General features: G+C 40.7%; 1 long non-coding RNA gene across 1 annotated transcript; it reads right to left on the minus strand.

Annotated features, from left to right (window-relative positions):
- Window positions 1–8,854: 8,854 nt before the first annotated feature.
- Window positions 8,855–11,106, minus strand: LOC140560716 (uncharacterized). Its single transcript, XR_011979990.1, has 3 exons — window positions 10,933–11,106; window positions 9,011–9,039; window positions 8,855–8,909 (listed from the first exon to the last, which is right to left on the minus strand). It is a non-coding gene; the product is annotated as an uncharacterized lncRNA (long non-coding RNA).
- Window positions 11,107–26,997: the final 15,891 nt, after the last annotated feature.

Here is a 26,997-nt window from a genome sequence, read left to right on the forward strand (position 1 = left end):
TTTTGGCTTGTAACCTGGCCTATTTCCAATATACTGCCACATAGTGGATGGAGTAGGAATTACCACGAAAAGAACATGCAATTTGTCTCAACACTGGAGTCATATGGGTGTCAGCTTTGACTTTAAGTAGGCCTAAGTTGTAGGATTTGCCACAACCACAACAGGCCCAAAGATACCTAAAGAACCAGCACAACAGGCCCAAAGATACCTAAAGAATCAGCACAACAGGCCCAATGAGACCTAAAGAACCAGCACAACAGGCCCAATGAGACCCAAAGAACCAGCACAACAGGCCCAATGAGACCTAAAGAACCAGCACAACAGGCCCAAAGATACCTAAAGAACCAGCACAACAGGCCCAAAGATACCTAAAGAACCAGCACAACAGGCCCAATGAGACCTAAAGAACCAGCACAACAGGCCCAATGAGACCTAAAGAACCAGCACAACAGGCCCAAAGATACCTAAAGAACCAGCACAACAGGCCCAATGAGACCTAAAGAACCAGCACAACAGGCCCGATGAGACTAGTGATGCACCCATCAGATATGAGGATTGGATATTGGTCCCGATATTAGCAATGCTTGCTTCCCTTTGGTCTCACTGGACTTCACATTTCAGAATAAAAGTCCTGAGCCAACACTGCTAAATACACGAATAACAAATCTATACACATAACTAATCATCAAATTTTTGATTATTTTGTTAATAGTCATATCTCATATAAAGACATATTAGAATAGCCTAGTATCTTTTGAAAATAACAAAATCTGGTCTCCTATTAATACTTCATCAATATACGGCAAATTCTGTGCCAAAGTCCTGCACAATCATTTCTTATTTTAGTAATAAAATAAATAGTAATTTAATAAATGTATATCTTTGATAATTTGTTTTATTTTATTTTACAAAGTTAGTGAGGTTAGCTGACGCTTTCATTTTCTCCCACATGTTGAGGTATGCGGTTTATTTATTTAACAATGGTATCGGATCGGTATCGTGTATCTATCAATAAGTTAATGTATCGTATTGGATCTGAAACTAAACTTGAAATGCCACCTTAAAATCACGTGCTGAACAGATTTTGTTGAAATGGGCTCAAGCGTTCAAAAGTTCCAGGCTTACATTTTTGAATAATTATTATAGTTATTCAATAATTATTAGTTATTAAGACCATTGCAAGTATTTTAATACCAAATAATATGTGAGGAGTGGTAAAAAGAAAATATTGGACTAGTTAGCAGAAGTGGGAAGACATCAAGGAATCAGCCAAAAAATAATTTTGAGTGTAGGACTTACAGGTCACACGTTATTGAATTAAAACATTTAATGTTTTGCTGCAGCGCCACCATCAGGCCAGTGAATGTAATTTTTCTTGTCTTTTCACAGCTTATAGATTATTCTATTTTTAATGTGTGCTTAAATTGCACTGCATCTTCAACTCCAAGATTATTTCCACCATGGCAGACGTCTTTGTGTGTTCCTCTGGCAACTGACGCTATTTATTATTTATTTTAACTTTAATATTTATTTTACACGTACAGTTCTCCTCCGGAACAGTTAGTTACAGTTGAGAGGCGCTCCTGGAGTTTGGTAAAGTTCATCATGAACTTACCTTAAGCCTTTCTGATTTCCATTTTCTTTTGCACTAGGACACCGCCGAAACCAGCCAGCAAGGTACAGCAGCACCGGCCTCGAGAAGACGACACAGCAGACAGAGTGCCCAAGGCGGAAACGGGGAAAAAAGCAGGTGGGCTACATGCTTGGGTAAAGGCTAGGGCTGCGTGTTCACCGCTACCTAGCCTGTTGCAGCCATTGTTCACTCCCTCGAAAAGACTGATCACAGTATTAGCACATTATATAGTCCCAGGAACATCATTCAGTCTTAAAATAGGGACATCATACACCAATTTTAAATCATGATTTATTTGAAGAAGTGATTGGACAATGAGCTTTGTACAAAGTACAGTAGTACAGTGTGTTTAATAACATTAGCAGATAAGCTGTGTGATCACATTATTAGTATATTATATGGTCCCAGGAACATCATACACTTTAATGTCCCAAGGATTCCATTATTTTAACATTGAATGTACAATAACCTTTGTACTATTACTAGTTTTAAGTTTACAGTACTGTAAAGCCGGTGTTTGGGGAATCAGTGTCTCTGTGCTCTTTGTTTAGCTTGCTTCTCTACTTTCTTACACTTATTTTTATATATCTGTTTAGTCATTTACTGTGTCGTAAGCCTTCTACCCACTTCCACAGCCAGAACTAGAAAACAATGATTTCCTCAGCAAATTGTACAACCTGTACACTCAACCCAATTCCCTCAAAAATACTAAAAGAAATACTCCCAATTATAATCAGACCTCTTTTAACAATAGTAAATTCATCCCTTAGCTTGGGGCATGTACACAAAACCCTTAAATTAGCAGTCATAAAACCTTTCATCAAGAAACCAAATCTTGATACTAGTGTATTTCTAATTACAGACCCATCATATGGATATACTTTTATATCCAAGATATTAGAAAAAGCTCAAAAAAGTGGCCCAACAACTCTTATACATGAGTAAAAATGACATGTATGAGAAATTCCAATCTGGATTCATATCCCATCATAACACTGAGACAGCCCTAGCAAAGATTACAAACGATCTCCTTCTTGCCTCTAATCAAAGCTACATTTCTTTATTAGCCCTTCTTAACCTCAGTGTAGCCTTTGATACAATTGATCACACTATTAGAAACTCTTAGAAAGATTAGAGAACATGGTTGGAATTACAGAAACAGCCCTATTGTGGTTCAAATCATATCTAACCGGACGCTATCAGTTTGTGAAGGTAAAAGATTTATCTTCAAATTACACAAAAGTAAGATATGGAGTTCTAGGCTCTATTTTAGGATCACTATTACTTAAATTATACATGTTACCACTGGGCTCAGTTATAAGCAGACATGATGTTAACTTCTATTATTATGCAGATGACACACAGCTCTATATATCAGCCAAACCTGATGATAAATCTAGATTAAAGAAAACTGAGGACTGTGTAAAGGATATAAAATTCTGAATGTCACATAACTTCCTTCTTCTTAGCAGTAACGTTTAGTTAACCGAAAAGGTTCTCCTTTTAGGTCCAGGGACCTCAATAAACTTCACCTAGTTCAAAATACTGCAGCCAGGATCCTTACTAAAACTAAAATATTTGACCATATTTGTCCAGTTCTATCATCACTGCATTGGCTGTATTGACTACAAAAACATTTCTACTAACACACAAAACTCTACATGGCCTCACTCCTAATTACCTTATTACATATTATGAACTATGAAGATTACTTAGATCCCAGGGTGCTGGCTTCGTAGTAGTTCCCAAAATTCAGAAAACCTCAGCAGGGGGAAGAGCTTTTTTTATAAAGTCCCCCAACTCTGGAATAACCTTCCAGATAATGTTCAATGACTCAGACACAGTCTCAATTTTTTAATCTAGACTAAAAATTGATGCATTTGCTACAAAATTGCATTTGCTACATCTGCTTGTATTTCAGCACGTAATATTTCCATGTATTTTCCTCAAAATAGTGCAAATAAACAATTCAATATTGAGACTGTGTTTGTCCTCTGTGTAACTTATAGAAACAGAAAAAAACTGTTTTAACAACCTCATTAGAATTAAAACAAACCTGTCCATCCCTCAGAGCAACAGCAACTACCACATTAAATTAGAACCTAAATCAGTTATTGCAAATGACATTATTACTGACAATAGGCTTAATGCACTATGTCTCTGTGAGACATGGGTTAAACCTGATGAATATACAGCTTTAAATGAGTCCAGTCATGTTAGAAATAGTTCTTAACCAGAATATCTTTCACCCGCCCGCTGTATTAGCAAACATACAATAACAACTGCAACAGCGAATGCGTTTATTAATAACGACCCTGTGTTAACTATCTCCTCCCTATTACATGCTAAAGATCTGGAGCATGTGACTGAAAATGTACACTCTGTCCTACCTTTGACTTTTATGCTGATGATACCCAAATGTACATATCAGCTAAACCTAACAAGGTCCTGTGTCTCTGCAAAATAACAGACTGTATTAAAGAAATGAAAAACTGGATGACTCATTTTTTTTTTTACTTAATTCTGACAAAACAGAGGTCCTTTTACTTGGTCCTAATATAGATAAAAATATTAATGATAATACTGTGGTAAAGATGTGGCACAGATGTTCACTTAGTTATACCTGGTAAAACAGTGAGAAACTTAAGGGTCGTTTTTGACTCTATTCTTTCATTTGCAGTATATTTAAAATGGCTATCCCAGGGGCATGCTTCATAAGCTCCAGCTTGTTCAGAATGCCGCTGCCAGGGTACTAACTAGAGCTAGGAAATTTGATCATATTAGTCCAATTCTTTCATCCTTACACTGGTTACCTGTTTCATTTTATATAGATTCTAAAATACTTCTTCTAACATGTAAATCTCTCAATGGTCTGGCCCCACATTATCTGGAGGAACTTCTTACACCTTATAACCCTCCACGTACACTCCGCTCGCAAGATGCTGGCTATAATAGTCTGATAGTCACACATATTAGAAAAAAACAATGCAGGAGGAAGAGTGTTGTTGTATAAAGCCCCCCAACTTTGGAACAACCTCCCTGTTAATATACGGGAATCAGACACACTCTTAGTCTTTAAATCTAGATGAAAAACTTTTCTCTTTACACCAGCTTTCAGAGAACTCTCCAGTTCTGTGTTCTGTCCTGCTCTGATTACATTTCACCACTGTTACGTCCCACTCTGATTACAGGCTTTTCATTACTATTATTGTGGTCGTCTCTCTAACTTCTTTATGCTACAGGTCATTCGTTAAACGTAAACCTTGTTTTAATCTTCATCTTTTTTCTCTCTCTCCTCATGTCTTGAGCTGCCTGCTTGGAGTTGCCCATTTTTGGTTCGTCTTGGTATCAGGCCTGTCCCACACAACCATCCTAATCTCTTTTGCATGTGCTGTGGTGCCCTGTTCCTCCTGCTGTGCCCTGATGTTCGCTCAGCCTGGCTCTCCACTGCCCTGCTAAGTTACGGTTCTGCTCTGGAGTCCACTGGAGTGATCCACTCCTACCACACTCCATTTCTATACATACACATACTTAATCAGCATGGACTTTAACATTAACACTGAGCATATGTCCAGCACCTACTCACACTCATACTTCATAAACTGTTCCTACATTAGTTATAGCTCTTCATTATCTCTCTGTCCAGCACCTACTCACACACATACTTCATAAACTGTTCCTACATTAGCTATAGCTCTTCATTATCTCTCTGTCCAGCAGATACACACGCTCATACTTCATAAACTGTTCCTACATTAGTTATAGCTCTTCATTATCTCTCTGTCCAGCACCTACTCACACTCATACTTCATAAACTGTTCCTACATTAGCTATAGCTCTTCATTATCTCTCTGTCCAGCAGATACACACGCTCATACTTCATAACCTGTTCCTACATTAGTTATAGCTCTTCATTATCTCTCTGTCCAGCACCTACTCACACACATACTTCAAAAACTGTTCCTACATTAGCTATAGCTCTTCATTATCTCTCTGTCCAGCAGATACACACGCTCATACTTCATAAACTGTTCCTACATTAGTTATAGCTCTTCATTATTTCTCTGTCCAGCACCTACTCACACTCATACTTCATAAACTGTTCCTACATTAGCTATAGCTCTTCATTATCTCTCTGTCCAGCAGATACACACGCTCATACTTCATAACCTGTTCCTACATTAGCTATAGCTCTTCATTATCTCTCTGTCCAGCAGCTACACACGCTCATACTTCATAACCTGATCCTACATTATCTATAGCTCTTCATTATCTCTCTGTCCAGCAGCTACACACACTCATACTTCATAAACTGTTCCTACATTAGCTATAGCTCTTCATTATCTCTCTGTCCAGCAGCTACACACGCTCATACTTCATAAACTGTTCCTACATTAGCTATAGCTCTTCATTATCTCTCTGTCCAGCACCTACACACGCTCATACTTCATAACCTGTTCCTACATTAGCTATAGCTCTTCATTATCTCTCTGTCCAGCAGCTACACACGCTCATACTTCATAACCTGATCCTACATTAACTATAGCTCTTCATTATCTCTCTGTCCAGCACCTACTCACACTCATACTTCATAAACTGTTCCTACATTAGCTATAGCTCTTCATTATCTCTCTGTCTGGTTCTTTGTATAATGTTATTTGTTTGTTTGTGCTGTGCGGGTTGACCTAAGGCAGATGGGTTACTCGGTCAGAGTCTTGGTTTCTCCCAAGGTTTCTTCCTCTTAGTATGAGGGAGTTTTTCCTTTCCACTGTCGCTGCCACCTCCATTGTGGTGCTTGCTCATAAGAGGCGTGGACCTGGCTTAGTGACATTTGTTGCGAAAGGCGCTATATACATACATTTTGAATTGATTTTGAATTGAACTAAGTCACTCTTACCATCACTGTCATGACTATATTAAGTTCCACTACACAATGATTATTGTATTATGATTATGAATATGTTGCACATCTGAGCAATACAGCAGGATAGATGGTTTTGTCAATAATTTATAAATAGTTCTGATCAGAGGAAGATGGTTATCTTGTGAGTCGTGGTTCCTCCCAAGGTTTCTTGTCGCCATTGGCTTTTATTAATTACTGACTGTGTAAAGCTGCTTTGTGACAACAGTTGTAAAACGAGCTATGCAAATCAATTTGATTTAATAATTTTAGCTACACAATTGAAGTTCTCTAAAAATAAACAATCAATCAAACAAAAAAACTACAATTAAGGGGGCATTACCTAGTCTACTTAATTATATGGCAGTTTTTTTTTACCTCACTTACCATTTGCCTAGGTAGCCTAACAAATTTAGGTAAATGTTGTCTCAGGAAAACCATGTTATGTTTACACAAGGACATCATATACAGTACCAATCAGAAGTTTGGACAAACTCATATTCCATGTTTTTTCCTTATTTTCTACATTGTAGAAAAATATTACTTAAGACTGCCAAAACTATGTATGAACACAAATGGAATTATGTAGTAAATGAAAAAAAATGTTAAATGAGAATAAACAAACCCAGGATGTTTTATACTTTATATTCTTCAAAGTAGCTACATTTGCCTTTAAAGACAACTTTGCCTATTGCTGAGCATTTTCTTAGTTAGCTTCATGAGCTAGGCACCTGGAATAGTTTAACAGTATTGAAGAATTACCCAGAGGTTACCCATCACAATTGGGTCTAGGTTGAGTGATTGTGGAGACCTAATCATTTAAATCTGTTGCCTTTATGTCCACATATAAAGGTTGTGTGCAAATGTTTTTTTATGGCATTGAAACAGAATACTTAAACAGCCACTTTTAGCTCCATAAAGAATCATGAGATGTGAGTGAAGAACCATTACATGATGTATTTACCTGAACCATTTTAAAGGTTCTTCACGTTCAATCATTTCTATCACAAACATAGTTCTTTATTGAACTAAAAATGGCTAGCTAAACATTTTCTGTGGCAATGCTAAAAAACAACAACGAAAAGCCCAAAACAAAACAAAAACAACATTTGATGCACTTTATTTATAAGAGTAAAGTAAGCCACTTAGCACACATACTGTCATAGATACATCATCTGGGCTTGAGGGGGGAAATCATGTTTAGTTATGTGTTATAATATGTAAGTTTTATGTTTAATTTATGTACAATAACATCTCTAGCTTCATATGGCATACATTCATGACAAATGTTAGCAATAATAAGATGCTATAACATCCGTAATGATGACATACTCGGATGAGTACTTCATACTTAATACCTCTACTTTGCTGCATTTTTTACTCTGAAAGCATTTGTTTGTCAACTATTTACTCATAACTTTGCAATTATATTTGCACTTTGTATAGCCATGTTTAGGACTTAAAATAAACCATTTACTTTGTTTGCACTTGTTGTTTTTGTATCCTCATGTTTACAGTTTAAAATGGACAGTTTTGCCAATTGTTTCTTTCTCACACAGTAAGATGAGGACATTGTTTTTTGCAAAAACAACTTCCTGTACAAAGAGCAAGTTTAGTTTTAATACTTGTTAGGTTCTACTAATCCCAAACAGCTAGGAGAAATGAAAAGTGCACAACAAGCAAAAGTCCGGGTCTCAAGAGGTTAAGAAAGAGGACAATCATGGGACATTTATAGAAGCTACAATCAAAAGAACGACAGCCTTCAGAACCACAAATTCAGCATGTCAGAAGGACAAGGACAAGGCATATTTCTACTGTATCCAGGCAGGAATTATCTGTGATGGAAACTACAATCTATCAGGATTCAAGATTCAAGATTAAACATGATTGTCTGAGCCACAAAGTCATTGTTCAATGCACTTACAATGAGCACAATGGGAATGTTGCAGATTCTGAAAAAGAGGGTCACTTCCAAACAGTATGTCCAGATTTGGTCAAACAAATTGAAGAATAGATCTCATTAGGTGTCAAACCGGATGTTATTCTTTTGGAAGCCCATAGATGGTCTAGAGCTCGAGGACACACCGACTTGAACAACCGCCAATACTTCAGTCCAAATGATGTTCAGAGCATTCTTACATGGATATTGCGCAGAAACCATTTCCTGCCTTTTTGTGGTCCTAAACCATTGTAAATAGACCTGTAAAGATAAAAATAAATGAAAACTAATAAAAAAATCTAGTTATTTATTAAATGAAATAATAATAAGTGCATAAATTTATTAGGTTACCTCATCTGTAAAGGACATCATCCAGCAACTGCCCATCATCTAATGTGGTCAATGAGTTTTCAGTCAGTGAAGGTGCTTCAGAAGTTCTTCAGATTGATTATGAAATGGCATCAAGGCATGTTACAACAACTGAACATTATAATTATTTAAAAATAACAAAAAAAGCTTCTATTTTACATCAACACACCTTTTCCCTCCTCCATGGCAGAATGGTTTCTGTGCAAACACAAAATGACAGACATATGCAAATAAAATGTTAAGAATATGTTAAGAAATTAACATCCATACAATTTATCCCAACCACAAAAATGTAATGTTACCTACACAAAATTATGTTTTGACACACAAGAGGGAGTCCAAAAGAACTGAGAGCAATGTTTTTGAATATTGTTGAATAATGTTACATTTGCAGATCACTGCATGATACACCTGGCACCTTGATTCGGCATATTAAAGTTGTTGGTTCATATGCAGGAAAAAAATAGCCTGATGTGCTCAGCATAGTTGTTCTCTGCAGATCAAAAGTTTGCAGGCTTTCGAAAGCCCCTGAAAATTGTTCATGCAAGAAATACGCATGATGCCATGATGACTCCAGAAAATTCCAGGAGAAAGGCAGTAGAAGACATTTTTAGAAATCTACACAATCCTTTTAGTGACTTGAACACAGATGCTAAATGGAGGAGTACTTGTACCAGTACCAGTGTTGAACCTATTGAAATTCATTTAGGTGGGTTCCTGTAACATCATCTTAAGCTGCCAAATGGACAAATGGCAGCTTAAGAAAGTCTCCCCTGACAAAAAGTGATGAAAAACACCCCTGGACTTAGGAGGTATTATTAAAAATAATCAATAATTCTCACATGGAAGAAGAGGCAGGAATGGTGACTAGGTTTAAAAGGTTAAAAGACGACCCAACATTAAGAAACAAACAAACCAGAATTGTGTTGTAGCGATTTGTCAGCAAACACTGGACCAAGATGAAAAAAAAAACAGTGGAAGCAGCAAATTTGAAGTTGATTTTAAAAGAAATAAAAGGACTTTCTGCAGGACAGTAACACTCCGCTCCAAGCCATTAAAGGAGAGATCTCGAAAATTAACTCAAGGTTAGACGTCAAAGGTGCTCTGCTCTGTCAGATCCCAAAAATATTCTACTGAGCCTATTTTAAGTGGAAATAACCCTATACTAGGAATAGCAGCAGAAAAACCTGATCTGTTCATTGTATGTTTTAGATTGAAAGCTGTCACATTGTTGAGTTGAAAATGCAGCTAGAGACTGATATAAACCCATTAATTTTACGTCCATCTTCCCCTCTGTGTCTGTCTCTACGGCAGTCTCCCCCAGCAAACTTCCAATGCCTTTACTTGACCCCGTGTCAGACAACCTGATTCCACTATGTGCTGCTTCTAAGTTCTCAGCTCAGCTACTAACTCCATCAGTCAGGCGGCATCAGTTTGACAAAAATAATAATTATTATTATATTAATTTCATGTGTATAGTCCGAACTCTTTTGGTCATATAAACCCTCCCTTGAGGCTCCCTTGTCTTAGAATCTTCGAAATTCTTTAAAAACTTCCTTTAAAAAAAATTCTATTCGGAACAGCCCTGAGAAATAAATCACTTCCAAAACCTTGCCTTAAAATCTTTAATTTTCTTTCTTAAAAAAAACCCAGATTCTACAAATAAATTCTGTAGGTTGAGCAGTATTGAGAATGAAATATCCTAAAATCTTGTCTTAGTGTCTTTGAATTTTAATGAATTTGGATGCCTGCAAAATTCTCTGGTTTAAACAACCCTGAGAATCGGATATTCCAAGACAATATCTTAGAATCTTCGGATTGAAATAAAATACAGATACCAAGAAATTTCCAGTTCATACAACAGTGAGACTCAAACTATCTTAAGGCAATGCTTTGGAAATCTTCTGACTTTGAGTCAGACCCCCCCCCCCCCCCCCAAAAAAAAAATCTTCATTTGAGAATTAAGTGTTCTAAAACTTTTGGATTACTTTAACCCGGATCCCTTTTTAAACTGCGTCCCGTCTCCTCTCGTGTGTCCCGTGTGCTCTAAATTCTTAAGGCAACTGATCTTATTAATTAGCTTACTGTCACCTCTGGAACAAAGTCTGGGAGTCAGTAGAGTGCCTGAATTGACTCAGAATTACTCATTGGGATGACGGCGGCCGCCTCTGTCTCCGAAAACCCTGGACTGGAATATTGGGATCTCTGTGGAACCTCCAGAACTGTGGTAGTCAGATTTGCTTCTCCGCGCTTAAAGAATCAACTCGATCAGTCAGCCTTAGGAATGTAGAGAAACACATGATCACCGTACGGCAAGATTTTTATCAGGTGCAGTTCTGAAGCAGAATTAGTTACACTTTTTATACTCCACAAATACACGATGGACGGGTACTACGTAACATTCACACACATTGGTTTTGATTGGTCCTTTTGATGTTCATTTACTGAAGCATTTTGGTTTTCATTGCCTTTGATGCACCTTGGAATTACGTTTTTGACTTTTATTAGGACTTTTATTAGCCGATCCAGCCTTCCCCTACAACAGCGATGTTCAGGGAGACTCCTCGAGGGCTTTATCTACTAATCATGTTCAAATGTGGATAGCTTTTGCCACATTAGTAGCAAGACTGCTTATATTGCTTAAATGTAAAGAGAAAAGCCCTCCTAGCTTTAAAAAGTGGGCGAACGATTTGATGCAGTTTATGGAATTAGAAAAAATCTGATACTCTTTGGCTGGCTGCAGCGAAAGATTAATATTTGTCAAGCTGTCTTGACTTAAATTGACAACATGGACTCTGTTGATTAACCGGCTGGTTAGCACCCAGTTTGGAATCTATTTTAATAGCTACATTTACTCTCTCTCGTACCCTTTGCCTTCCCTCAGACACTTGTATGTGCTTTTATTATTTCACATTTACATACTACCTGTATTTTTATTGAAGACTGAAGTTCAAATTTGGCCCAATGTCACCAAATCACACCTGCACGTCACATCACATTCCAATAAGGACACAGCAAACATATGTAGCCTAGTATGAAGATGTCCGTGGCAGAGACTCAAGAAAACTAGAGTGAAATGTCCCAACTGAGCCCCACATTTACATTTCAATAAAGGTCATTAATAACATGCCTCTGAAGTTTGACTTTTTGCTCCATTACAATACCTATAGGCAACTACAACAAATTTCCGCTCAATGAAACATGGTAATGCTTAATAATGCTTAATGCAGTATGTTAGAGTTTCTACAGCTGCTGCTTCGTGACTGGCAGGGGAACGCCCAGACTAAGGATGCGTCGCTCTGATGATCCCAGAGGTTGTGACCTGGTTCTACCAGTCCCGGCACAAACCATAGAGGAACTCAAACCCAAGTCAAGAGAGGCGTTGGTAACTGGAAAAAAACCTGTTTATTATGTTTTTCTTGAGCTAAATAAAACACACTTGAGGCTTGACCGTATGCTGCACTAAACTGTCCTTTCTTTTCTACAGTTGAAACCAGAAGTTATAGCATACAATATATAAAAAGACACACATGCATTTTTCCCCTCATTGTCTGACATGAATTTAGAATAAACTTTTCCCTTTTTAGGTCAATTAGGATTACCTAAATTATTTCTATTTGCTAAAAGCCAGAATAGAGAGAATTTAAGGCAATTTTCATGACTTTCTTCAAAGCTTAAATACACCAAGATTACTATGGTTTATTGACAACATCTGAGTTAATCAGAGACACACCTGTGGATGTATTTTAAGGCACACCTGAAACAACATGGGAAAGTCGAAAGAAAGCCAGAATATCAGGAAGAGAATTGTGGACTTGCACAAGTCTGGCTCATCCTTGGGTGCAATTTCCAGATGCCTGAAGGTGCCTTGTTCATCTGTACAAACAATTATACACAAGTACAAACAAGATGGGAATGTCCAGCCATCATACCGCTCAGGAAGGAGACAGGAGACAGAGATGAACGTGCGTTGGTCCAAAATGTGCAGATCAACCCAAGAACAAAAGCAAAAGACCTTGTGAAGACGCTGCACTGAAGCTGGTAAGAGTACGTCATTATCCACAGTGAAACAGGTACTGTATTGACATGGGCTGAAACGTCACTCTGCCAGGAGAAAGCCATTACTCCAAAAGACACATAAAAAAGCCAGATTAATGTTTGCAAATGCACCCAGGGACAAAGACCTACATTTTTGAATACATGTCTGTATCCATATCTGTGGTCTGATAAAACTAAAATTTACCTGTTTGGCAATAATGACCATTGTTACGTTTGGAGGAAATGGGGGGTGCTTGCAGGCCCGAGAACACCATCCCAACTGTGAAACACGGGGGTGGCAGCATCATGTTGTGGGGTTGTTTTGCTGCAGGAGGGATTGGTGCACTTTACTAAAAAGATGGCATCATGAGGAAAGAACTTTATGTGGAAATACTGAAGCAACATCAAGACATCAGCCAGGAAGTTAAAAACTTGGGTGCAAATGGGTCTGAATGACCCAAAGCAAACTGCCGAACTGGTTGCAAAGTGAGAACAAAGTCAATGTTTTGGAGTGGTCATCACAAAGCCCTGACCTCAATCCTATTGAAAATATATGGGCAAAGCTGAAAAGACATGTGCAAGCAAGTCGGCCTACAAACATAGCTCAGTTACACCAGTTTTGTCTGGAGGAATGGGCCAAAATTCCTGCCAACTATTGTGAGAAGCTTGTGGAAGGATATCCAAAACATTTGACCCAATTTGTACAGTTTAAGGACAATGGTACCAAATACTAATGAAATGCATTTAAACTTTTATGACTTTTGAGAAAGTCATAAAAATTGTAACTTCTAGTTTCAACTGTACATCACACTGTGCTAAAGAACTAGCCCACAAAACAATAACCACATTTTTTCTGTAATAACTGTAATAATTATTCTCCACAGTGCCACTGTTTCAGACTAATGATCAACAATTCCCACTGGAATTAGCTCTACATTTTCTACTTATTAATACTATAAATCATGTTTATCCATCATTTTAAACAATGTGATAACTATTTTAATACTTTGTGTGTATGTAAACCTTAAACCCTGTTAAATAAAATTGATCATTTTCATCTTGTCTTTCATCAACTCATGAGTCACCCTGATTTGTGTATTTTTAAAGAAACAGTTTTTAATTAATAATTTAATTAATAATTTCACTTTATTTTCAGAATGTTAACAAAGTAAATGAGGGTAAACACAATCTAATAAACGAATGTGTAACAATAACTACATGAAATGGAAGTACCTGGGTGAGGTTTCTAATATATGAAAACTAAAGGGATGAAAGCCCTGATGATGTCTCCATCGATGGACTATGGATTGCCTTTACAACAGCAGCTGGATCTGTGGGGCAAGCTTGACGACCTCCCTGCAACGCGTCTGGAGAGCTCGTCCCTCCGCGGTCGCCATGTTCCTGCGACAAAAACGCAAACAATTGTCACAGTAACACAGGGACCAGAGAGCACAAGGATCACAACAAGTGGCTCAGATAAAGAAGACAGAGCTGATATTAAAGACTATAAAGTAGGGACGGTCGCTCAACGCTCTGTGTCAAATCACGTCTCGTTCCTTCAAAGCAGAACCACATGGAAACAGCATTTCACAATCACGCTTCAATACGCGTCAGTTCCCCGGTCCCGCTGTAGACCGGAGCGCAATGAGCGGAATCGAAACTGAAATATGGCCTTAAATTAAATAGAAATATAGTAAGTGTGAGAATTTGGATGCGTTTCATTTTAAAAGACAAAACAGGCACATCGTTTTTGCTTTGAAGGTCAAGTGTTTTCAAACCAACAAAACAGAACAAAAAGTAACTGACAAACCTCCTCCGTATTCCAGGGTTTTTAACTGGAAACAATGGAAAATGACCTTGACTAACATTTAAGTCTGTGTTCAACAAATGTACAGTCTACATGCATATTCACCAGTGGTGTATATTAGAGAGGATGAAGATGATTGGTTTTAATTAGGATTGTTTTGCCTTCTACAAGACTAATTCTGCTTGTCGTTGATGTTCACAGCTACAAGTGATGGGTTTCAGAGTGCAGGTCTGGTCATTATACCACGCTGCTAGCTTTTACTACCAAATTTGTTTGATCCTGAGCAACATTGTTAAGTCTAGAATGGAGCACAATCTACAGATCATCTGTTACATGCTCTAGATCTTTAGGGTGAAATAGGAAGGAGATGGAGAAATCTGGAAGGTTATTAATGAAAACACGAGCTGTTGAGCATTTACTCACTCAGAGATGCTGGTAGTGCACCACCAAAAACAACAGTCTTGGACAGACAACAGCCTCTGCCTTCATACCCTAGAGAGTCCGAGTAGATCACTCAGAGCTCCATCAGAGATAGTGTTTGGTGCGGTTGGGCACACAGAGAACCTCACCCACGCACAAAAGCAGTTCTTGATCTAGTGAACACTGACTGAGCTGCTCCTATAGATCATAGTGTGCAAAAGAGGGCTGTAGAGACACTCTGGCGTTTACTGAGGATCACTCAGGTGCAGTCTGTGAACTTTCAGAAAACTAAAAGCTGAAAGCCTAAAAGCTACTTAGTGATAGTACACGCTCTCCAAAGAGAGATAGGAAAGCACCTCAGTACTCAGCTGACCGAGTCAGATACTGAAGACCAGACACTGACCATCACTACAGGGTCTGTAATGTACCACAGAGCTGGTCATGCTCACAGTCATGCAATGGGAGAGGATCACAAGGAGACATTTTCTCCAACTGCAGACGTTATCTGATGCAGATGACCACACAGTCCGACCTTTAGCTCCACCAGATGGATGTTACAACAGCCTACTTGAACGCTCTGATTAATACTGAGATCTGTATGGAGCAACCAGAGGGATTTGAAGGAAAGTCAAATACAGATTGTGGTGAAAAAATCGTGACAGAAATGAAAAGCTGAGTCTCTGAGTCAGGATAATGCAATGCAATGCATAAAATCTTCCTCTCAGCAGAACAGTTTCTCAGAGTCTTTATACCCTCAGGCCCACCCAGGTTATGCTACAACTATCAGTCCACTCCCTTATGGAGCTAGAAGCAAAATCATCACTGTACAACATACAGCACATTCCATCCCCAGTGCACCCCCCCTCCCCCCACCCCAGCCTTAACCGATTTTGGCCAGCATATCTTTGCAGTCTGGGGTGAAAGAGGAGGAGAGGAACAGGAGGTGTCAGCACACCGCTATCTGCTACACATAAGTCTGCTGCCTGTACAGAGTTCGAAAACTAACAGTTCTAGTTACACAAGCATACATGATCATCACTGATTAAAAGCCCCAGCCCCAGTTCTTTGTCTAATTCGTCAAGTTCAGGATCCTTCATAATCTGCAGGAGCTGATATCTCGCCTGAACTTGGCAAAACAAAGTTTCAGTGATACAATTACACAGTAACGCTCCACAGCAAAGCAGAAGCACCAATAACATGAGGATGGGCAATATCATGAGGAATACACTGAGCAAGTCAGCTAGAATAGATCCCCAACCCAAATACCGTGAATCAACCCCTCGTTCTTCATTCCTGAGTTGGGCAGGTACAGTGTGCATTTGGCACAAAACCATGCTGATGTTACCCTCCTGAGCATCGTTGGGAGGAATATAAGTGTTCACCAACCATGCTACAGACACCCTAGCACCAATTATTCTGAACATCAGCATCCGGGTGGCCCCTTTTCCCTAAGGAACACATCAGTCTGATTCGCAGTCACTTGGGTGCTATCAGTCTATAAAGTTCTATTTACTGTCTCATTTGAGTCTGGATGTATTTCAAAAACAAATGGATCAACTGAGGCGTGTAGCATTAGGGCACAAGCATAACAAGTATTATTTACACCTGATGTATGGGCTGTGAAATTAACATACTGCCAAAAGACATTCTTCCCTGGGTGTCTAAAGTAAACTGCAGAGCCATCAGAATCATGTTTAGCAGTTAGGATATACAGTGTCCCTATGATGGCCAACTTGGCTGGTTCCACCTTCATCTGCGGAGGTCCCATATCAGCACCCAATCACCTGGCATGTGGTCATGGAAGGGCTGGTCAGCTGGTTGTGGCAGCACTGCTTTCACCTGTTTAGACACAGACAGAAGCGCCTCATATAATGAGACGCAATACATTGTGAGAGAGTGGTCAAGTAACTGGTCGAGTGAGGGTGGACCTAATCCCGTATTGGAAGGCCTGCCAAACACTATCTCAAAGGCACGGAGACCAGTTCTTTTTGTGGCCTGGTTCTGCTTTGCCAGAGAACCAGGGGGAGGCACTTAACCCAATTAAGGCCTGTTTGTTGTGTAATTTTTAATGGTCCCATTAACCCTTTCAACTGCCCCAGCGCTAGCGGGGTGATAGCTGCAATGTTTTCTTATGTCTATCCCCAAGTACTTGGTCAGACTGATCAGGCCTGTGTGTACAAATTGTGTGCCATTGTCACTTGAGACGCGTTGTGGCCCCACCTGGGGATTATTTCTCTGAGGAACGTTTTTGCCACTGCTTCACCATCCTGAGTACCTGTGGAGAAAGCTTCAACCATTTACTGAACATACATACACAGACCAGGAGAAACCGTTTCCCTTCTGCCGGTGTTAATTCCACAAAGTCGATCTGCCAGTGCTGAAATGGCTCTGTCGCTGGGGGGGTGACCCACAGGCTGTTGTGAAAGAGGTTGTGTGTGTCTGTGTGTGTTTTGTGCACATGAATCAATTAGAACAAAAATTTCCGGGTGCATACCAGTGTCTTGCCATCATATCCATTATCCCCCCCTTTGCTTGTGTGACTCCTCCCATGAGCAATAGCAATAAATCCTTTCATGTATGCCTTTGGGAGACATGTTCTATTTTTTGCAATGTGTGTGCACACATTGTTTTGTTTGACACACCCTGATTTGGTCCACTGAGCTTTTTCTGCTGCAGTGGCAGTAGATTGAATTTCTTGCAGGGTGGGTTTCTCTTGGTCTGTTAGAGGTAGCTGTGCGGCGGAGACAGGTGCTGCGCGAGCTGTGCATTTGGCCACATGGTCTGCGAAGGCATTTTCTCTCAAAGGAGAAGGCGAACCAGAACCAGCTATCTGGATGGATTGGTATACTGAAGAGTGCATTCGCTAAATCTACCACTGTGTAATGGTGTGGTCTGTAGGAATTTGAGACAAAATAGTATGGGGGGTTGGTACTTCAGGTGCTTGAGCCTGAACTGCAGCATTTACCGCCTCCCTCAGGGGAGCTGATTAGGGTACACTAGTTTACACATCAAATCTCTGGCCAGTAAATTTACAGGACAAACAGAAGACATCAGGAAACAATGCGAAAAAGTTTTCCCATCTAAAGAACATTGGAGGGGCACAGACACGTTTTCTCTGACCACTTCTCCCCCTACCCCTATTAATGCTTGGGATTTTCCCTTTTGTGTGTCACAATGAAGCTCATTAGTCCTAATCACTGAGTGGCCCGCCCCGCTATCTACCAAAAATTCCAAACTCCTTCCTTCTACAATCAAAGTCAATTTTGCCATACTTAGTGGGCATGTTGTAAGCTGTTGCACTAATGAAAGATGGGGAGAAGAAGACGGCACTTCCCTTTTTGCTGTGTCAGTGGGTCCCTTTCCATCGTCCTGCCCCTCCGCCACCAGTCACTGCTCCTGATGCGCTGCTGCTGGTTTTCCCTCCTCCTGGACATACTGCTCGGAACAATCCCTGGCAAAATGTCCATGCTTGCCACAACTGTAGCATCGATTCACCCATGATTCACCCTGATCCGTATTTGGTTGGTTTGGCTGGAAAGCTGGCCCATTGCCTGCAAATCCTCGGCCCCTGCCTCGTCCTCAACCCCTCGGCCTCCCCCGCGTGGAGCGTTAGTGGGGAGGGCTGAACTTGCTGTACCATCGTCAACATGGCTTGATCCAACGTGTCTGTCTGCAGTAGCTGTAGCTGGAGCCCAATTTTCGGAACAGAATGAGTTCCCATTCGAGGGTGGCATGACAAAGTCCTCAAATTCCTCTCCTAACTTGCGTCCTCCTACTTGGAGGCAGCTTCCATCATGTCCTTTTCAGTCCAGTATCGATGTACTAAGAGGGGACCCTCTGGTCCAGCCATCTCTACCATAGGGAAAGTGCCGCTCAGGGCTTGGACTGCAGTGAAGACTTCCCCTTGGTCAGGCGGACCCTTGAAGGGTGTGCTGAAGTTAGGTTCTCTTTCTGGATCACGGCTTCTGGAATGGGAGGCTACTGGAGATGTGAGTGGTCTGGCCTCCCTTTGTCCAGCAGCCAGCTCCTCGAGCTCCTGCTGCACATCGGCGTAGGGACCCGGTCCTGGGGGTGGTGGGACATGTGGTGAAGGAAGTGGCCCCACTGCCACTTGTTCGGGTGCTGCTTCAGGCTGGTTCTGGTTTCCTGCTGGTGCTTGTCTTCTTGGCGGGGTGGCGTCGAGGTCAGGATCGGCAGCAACTGAGACACACTGAGACACTGGTTTAGTTTTACCCCCCTCCCTCTTTTCTCTCTCTGTCTGCCTGCGCTCTGCTTCTTCTATCCAAAACCCAATCACCCATAACATACTTGCTTTATGTTTTGCACAATATTTAATCACTGCTTGTGGGCACCCCACAGGTGCTTGTCCCACTATCCTTAAACTTATTCAGATATTTGACACTGAGGCTCCCAGTAGTCGGGAATCCAAAATATTTTATCCACAATGGAACATACATTACACTATCAGTGCCGTAATCCTGGCTCATCTGACTAAAGAGAGCCGCAGTGTGAACCTTCGGGTTAAAATGGAATTCCTTAGCTAACTGGGATCCCATCTTGTTGTCTCACTTGATTTAGCGAATCAGAGTAATTTAGCCCCAACAACAACGTCTCACCTCCCTTTGCCTACTTATTCTATATTAGGTACCCTGTACCTAAAACTATTAGCTCTCCTTCCCACGGTCCGGACCTATTGCGCTAGTGATACGTCCATCAATAGAGGCCTCGCTATGAGCAGGCTACTCTTTTACTCTTGTTACTCTAATGATACATTTACCACTAGAGGCCTCGCTATGAGCAGGCTAGTCTTCACTTGTTACACCGTCATGTAACTAAACTTCATCCAGGACGAAGTGCTCAAGGGAAGGTGGAGGGGAATTAAATTTTCGGAAGTAATTATTCTGTCACTCACCACCACCAATGTTCGTAGTTGAGGCTTGTATTGCGAGAGGAGGGACGATCAGTCACACTCACCCCCGCGGTACTTCTCCCTTGCTCTGTGGGATGTTCCCCTGCCTTTGGGTCCAGCTTCTGCCAGAGAGCGATTAGGTGGAAAAATCGTGACAGAAATGAAAAGCTGAGTCTCTGAGTCAGGATCAAAGTGAGTAACAAATTTAGCTAGTTACACAAGCATACATGATCATCACTGATTAAAAGAAATTAATAATGCCCACTTACTGATTATGATTCACTTTAATAAACAAATTCCATCACAGAGTGCATCATTATCCACAGTGAAACAGGTACTGTATCCACATGGGCTGAAAGGCCACTCTGCCAGGAGGAAGCCATTACTCCAAAACATAAAGCCAGATTAATGTTTGCAAATGCACCCAGGGACAAAGACCTTATTTTTGGATACATGTCTGTATCCATATCTGTGGTCTGATAAAACTAAAATTGAACTGTTTGGCCATAATGACCATTGTTACATTTGGAGGAAAAAGGGGGAGGCTTGCAAGCCTGAGAACATCATCCCAACTGTATAACACGGGGGTGGCAGCATCATGCTGTGGGGTTGTTTTGCTGCAGGAGGGACTGGTGCACTTCACAAAAAAGATGGCATCATGAGGAAAGAACATTATGTGGAAATACTGAAGCTACATTTCAAGACATCAGCCAGGAAGTTAAAGCATGGGCACAAATGGGTCTTCCAAATGGACAATGACCCGAAACAAACTGCCAAACTGGTTACAAAGTGTCTTAAGGAGAAGGAGTCAATGTTTTGGAGTGGTCATCACAAAGCCCTGACCTCAATCCTACTGAAAATTTATGGGAAAAGCTGAAAAGACATGTGCAAGCAAGTCGGCCTACAAACATGGCTTAGTTACACCAGCTCTGTCAGGAGGAATGGGCCAAAATTCCTGCCAACTATTGTGAGAAGCTTGTGAAAGGATATCCAAAACATTTGACCCAAGTTTAAGGGCAATGGTACCAAATACTAATGAAATGTATTTAAATTTTTGACTTTGAAGAAAGTCATAAAAAAATGTCATTAATCTGGCATTTTAGCAAATAAATTTAAAAAGAAATCATTTTGGTAATCCTAATTGATCTAAAATGGGAAACGTTTATTCTAAATTTATGTCAGACAGTGAAAAAAAGTTTCAACTGTACATCACACTGTGCTGAAGAACTAGTCCACAAAACAATAACCACATTTTTTCTGTAATAACTAATTACTCTCCACAGTGCCAGTGTTCCAGACTAATGAGCAACAATTTCACTGGAGTAAGAGCTGCACGTCTCTCAAGTCACTTTATAGTCTGTTATATATTTTTCTGTATTACATTTATCCACATCTGTTGCTGTACTTTTTGTTGTGCATTATTTTTACAATACGATCGTTGCACTGATTGGAGTTTGTATACTAATCTCATCATTTCTAGTATTGTTTATTATATACCATGTAAAGCAATTAACTCTACTAAATTTTCCACTTATTAATACTCTAAATCAAAATAAATTTTGATACTTTTTGTGTGTATGTAAACCTTAAGCTCTCATTTCTCTAAACAGGAAATTCATACAACTGTTTAATAAAATTGATCATTTTCATCTTGTCTTTCATCAACTCATGAGTCACGTATTTTTAAAGAAACAGTTTTTACATCATTGTTCATTAATAATTTTACTTTATTCTCTGATGGACTGTGGAGTGCCTTTACAACAGCAGCTGGATCTGCGGGTCACGCTTGATGACCTCCCTGCAAAGCGTCTGGAGAGCTCGTCCCTCCGCGGTCGCCATGTTCCTGCCACAAAAACGCAAACAACGGTCAGTGAGACAGAGTACTGTACAGTAACACAGGGAAAGTAGGGACGGTCGCTCAACGCTCTGTGTTGAATCACGTCTCGTTCCTTCAAAGCAGAACCACATGGAAACAGCATTTCACAATCACACTTCAATACGCGTCAGTTCCCCGGTCCCGCTGTAGACCCGAGCGCAATGAGCGGAATCGAAACTGAAATATGGCCTTAAATTAAATAGAAATATAATAAGTGTGAGAATTTGGAATGCGTTTCATTTTAAAAGACAACAAAACAAGCACATCGTTTTTGCTTTGAAGGTCAAGTGTTTTCAAACCAACAAAAGAGAACAAAAAGTAACTGACAAACCTCCTCCATATTCCAGGGTTTTTAACTGAAAACAATGGAAAATGACCTTGACTAACATTTAAGTCTGTGTTCAACAGATGTACAGTCTACATGCATATTCAACAGTGGTGTATATTAGAGAGGATGAAGATGATTGGCTTTAATTAGGATTGTTTTGCATTCTACAAGACTAATTCTGCTTGTCGTTGATGTTCACAGCTACAAGTGATCGAGTTCAGAGAGCAGGTCTGGTCATTATACCACGCTGCTAGCTTTTTCTACCAAATTTGTTTGATCCTGAGCAACATTGTTAAGTCTAGAATGGAGCACAATCTACAGATCATCTGTTACATGCTCTAGATCTTTAGGGTGAAATGGGAAGGAGATGGAGAAATCTGGAAGGTTATTAATGAAAACACGAGCTGTTGAGCATTTACTCACTCAGAGATGCTGGTAGTGCACCACCAAAAACAACAGTCTTGGACAGACAACAGCCTCTGCCTTCATACCCTAGAGAGTCCGAGCAGATCACTCAGAGCTCCATCAGAGATAGTGTTTGGTGCGGTTGGGCATTTTGTTGCCCACTCAGGTCCTTTCTAAACCACACAAGGCGAACATGTTTTTCTTAACCAGTAAACAGGCGAGGGTCAAAACCAGAGCTGTGGTAACCATAACAGAAGGACCGAGGTAAAATCAGAAGACGAGAAACATTTACACTTATGGCATTTGGCAGACGCTCTTATCCAGAGCGACTTACAAAAGTGCTTTGCTATTTACCCAAGAAAAACCTTAGCTAGTTAGAATAGACTAATGATTCAAAAGATACCTCCAAGCTTAGACATTGCTAAACACAATACAATAAGGCGACCATAGTACTCTATTCGTCCAAGTACTCTCTGAAGAGGCGGGTCTTCAGTCTGCGTTTAAAGACAGCGAGGGACTCGGCCGTTCGGACACCCAGGGGCAGCTCGTTCCACCACTTTGGTGCCAGGACAGAAAAAAGCCTGGACGCTTGTCTTCCGCGGATTTTGAGGTATGGCGAATCGAGCCGAGCCGTACTTGAAGCTCGAAGGGCTCTTGGTGCGGAACGGCTTTTGACCACTGCCATCAGGTATGGAGGGGCTGGTCCGTTCTTGGTTTTGTAGGCCAGCGTCAGGATTTTAAATCTGATGCGGGAAGCAGCTACAGGAAGCCAGTGGAGAGAACGCAGCAGTGGAGAGACATGGCTAAATTTAGGGACATTGAAGACGACCCGTGCCGCTGCATTCTGGAGGAGTTGCAGGGGCCTGATGGTGCGCAGAGGGAGACCAGCCAGAAGAGAGTTGCAGTAGTCAAGTCTGGAAGGGACGAGAGACTGAACGAGCACCTGGGTGGCCTCTCTAGAGAGGAAGGGTCGAATTCTCCGGATGTTGTACAGGAGAAATCTGCAGGACCGAGTTACGTTTACAACATGACTTGAGAACGATAACTGATCATCCATCACTACACCAAGGCTTCGAGCTTCTGTAGAAGGAGTGACCAGTGAGTTCTCAAAGGTGATGGCAAGATCGTTTTTTTGGTCCAGCAGTTCCCGGGATGTACAGCAGCTCCGTCTTGCTGGGGTTGAGTTTGAGGTGGTGAGCCGCCATCCAAGAAGAGACGTCGGCGAGGCACGCTGAGATACGGGCAGAAACCTGTGTGTCAGACGGGGGGAAAGAGAGCATGAGTTGAGGGTCATCGGCGTAACAGTGGTAAGAGAATCCATGGGAGGATATCACTTTACCAAGAGCACCTCAATCAACTAGTGAGCACCAAGCTTCTATGTTAACCTTAAGACAAGAGTGTTAGCAGAATCTAGTTAGAAGTATATTTAAAAACCAGCCTACCTTACAAGCTAAAGATGACCCCAAGTAAAAAAGCAAGCACACTGATTTCTGAGTGGCTCCACACCTAATTTATCAAGATTGGAGACACTTGGCTCCTCCTCTGCAATTCACACTTCTAGCTGGCCTGAAACTACACCTGAATCAGCACCTCAATCAACTAGTGAGCACCAAGTGCTCAGGCAGAGGTCCGGAATAAAAGACAGACAAAACTGAGCAAAAGAGTCCAAACATAAAAAGCTCAGAACACAAAGCAAAACGGAGCAAACAAGCACACAGGAGACAAACAGGGGAAGGTGAAGTAGCCGAGCTGATGAGCTTCAGGGACACGTTCTAAAACTCAGCTGATCTGGCTTTGTCCTGATTGGCCGGAGTGGTTACATGAGCAAGCAGAGGAGTCTGGGAAATTGAGTACATATACAACGACTGACGGTAAAACTACATATCCTCTTTGGGCTCCGATACTTTTCAGTGTTTTACAGAAGAACCTCCAGCAGTGAGAACACCGCCCTGAGGAGCTGTCCTCGCTGCCGGAGCAGCTGAAGAGCCGAGGACCTCCAACCAGTCAGCAGAGGAGAAAACAGGCTGTGGTGGTGGAGTAGCGAACGAACTTCTGTCAAAATAAAAGTCCCTCCTAAACCTGAATAAAAAGACTTTCTGACTCTCTAAATTAAAAATGATCAACTAGTTTAAGAAAACAGAGAGTTTACAACAATTTAACAGCTTATTAAAGTAAGTTAAATTAATAACTGTAAATAATAACAGATATAAAGGAGAAATCTGACACAGGACACATAAATCTTTAATAAAAGTGGCCTTATGAAGGAAAATATTCAGCTTTCAGACACTGGCACCATGTTTATCCCATAATGACAAAGTAAAACACAGTTTTAGATTTTTTTTGTTAATTTATTGAAAAGGAAAAACTAAAATTGACATAAGTATTCAGACACTTTACTTGGTTCTTAGTTGAAGCAGCTTTGGCAGTGATTACAGCCTCCAGTCTTCTTGGGTTTGATGCCACAAGGTTTGCTCACCTGGATTTGGGGATTTTCTGCCTTTCTTCTCTGCAGATCCTCTCCGTAATGTTGGATGGGGACGTTGGTGGACAGCCATTTTCAGGTCTCTACAGAGATTTTTGACAGCAGATTTTTTTGTAGCCTTCTCCAGATCTGTGCCTCCACACAGTCCTGTCTCTGATCTCTACAGGCAGCTCCTTCCTCCTCATGTCAGCTGTGAGACCTTATGTAGACAGGTGTGTGTCTTTAACCACGTCCAATAAACTTACCAGAGCTGGACTCCAATCAAGATGTAGAAACATCTCAAAAATGATCAGTCTATGTCAAAACCCATGCAAGCGCACCAGATAGCTCTGTACAATCTCTGAGCCGACGCAAACGTGACCTCATGTCAGGACAATGGTACAATGGGTATAAGATGGTGGATCCATGGACCACTCCTGGTCAGTCAATTGGGTGGTCTCTGTTTCTGGGTGAGGGAAATACAGTTGCCCTCCTAAAGATCAATAGCCTAGCTTACCAACTTCTGACTGTTGTTAATGATACCGCGGGGGCAATAAATGCCCTATGTCAGGAGCAACAGGCAATGCAAGCAGCCGTACTCCAACATCGAATGGTCCTAAACCTCCTTACCATGAAGGAAGGAGGAGTGTGTAGAATGCTCAATACTTCCTGTTGTTTCTATATCCCAGATTTAAGTGATAACATCACCAGCTATGTGGACCATATGAAACAAGCCATCACCCCTCCGCCCACCAACCCTAATAGCTGGTGGGAATGGCTGTCACTATTCAGACCCTGAGGTCGTTGGCTTCTCACTGTATGTGCTCCTTTGCTGTGTCTTCTCCTATTAGTTTTTTGCCTGATTCCTTGTCTTCTTAACTGTGCGTTACGGCTGTTTAGTAGATCTTTCACTCAGTATCAGATGATTCAGGAATGATCAATATGTGTGTATTATTTGTTTGATTAATAATCAAAGGGGGGAATTGTTGTGGAGACCAATTTGGTGATTCTTGATCAATGTATATGTGAGAAAGTATAATCACAGGTATGTGTGAGAAGGTATAATCACCTCCAATATTTAATCCATGAGAAGGTAAAATGTAACTATATTTGTACTTTAGAATGTGCTGTGTGTAAGTCTGCAAAAGACAGGACAGGAGACAGAAAGGCGTCTAGGTGAGAATGATAGAGCATCATTACTGTTGTTTTTTGTTCTTTTTAATGTTCTTTTCCTTCTTTGGTGTGAACAGAATGTTCTGGCTGTGCGTCTATGCTAGTTCTATAACCATATGTAGAATAAGTCCTAAAAAGGAGGAAACGAAGGGAGTTGTAACTGGTTTCGATCACAGAGGATGTGTATAAAATACCTGTTGCAGAGTATAACCCAGACCTTTTGTCTCAATAAAACTTGCTACTCACTGCGACTCAGGCCTGTATCTTTTCCACCACTCTGTGTGTGTGTGTGTGTATATATATATAATGATTATTATTAATAATAATAATAATAATAATAATAATAATAATAAAAGCAGCTGAGAACTTCAGGGTTGTTGTACACCTCTGTGAGCAGCAGGTGGAGTCAGTGTGCTGAGTTTCAGATGTAGTGGGGAAATCACCTGGTTTAGGACCAAACTGTGTTCAAACTGTGAGTTTGGGTTAAATTAGCGTGGATTGTTGTGATCTGAGGAGGATAAACTGCTGGAGGAAACTTTAAGCTGTGTTTAAAAGCCCCCTGTTTGTGTTTTTTCAGCTCACAGCTAGTTACAGTTAGCTTGTCCTGTAGTCACTTAGCTAGCGGCCTCTCCTGGGGTCCTGAAGCTCCAGCGCGAGCGCCCTGTTGATGTCCTCTGCTGCCTGTCAGTGCAGGTTAGCCCTCGGAGCTAATGAATGTTCGGGGTATTTAGCAACTCAT

This window comes from Salminus brasiliensis, chromosome 8 (assembly GCF_030463535.1).
Source record: "Salminus brasiliensis chromosome 8, fSalBra1.hap2, whole genome shotgun sequence".
Lineage (NCBI taxonomy): Eukaryota > Metazoa > Chordata > Actinopteri > Characiformes > Bryconidae > Salminus > Salminus brasiliensis.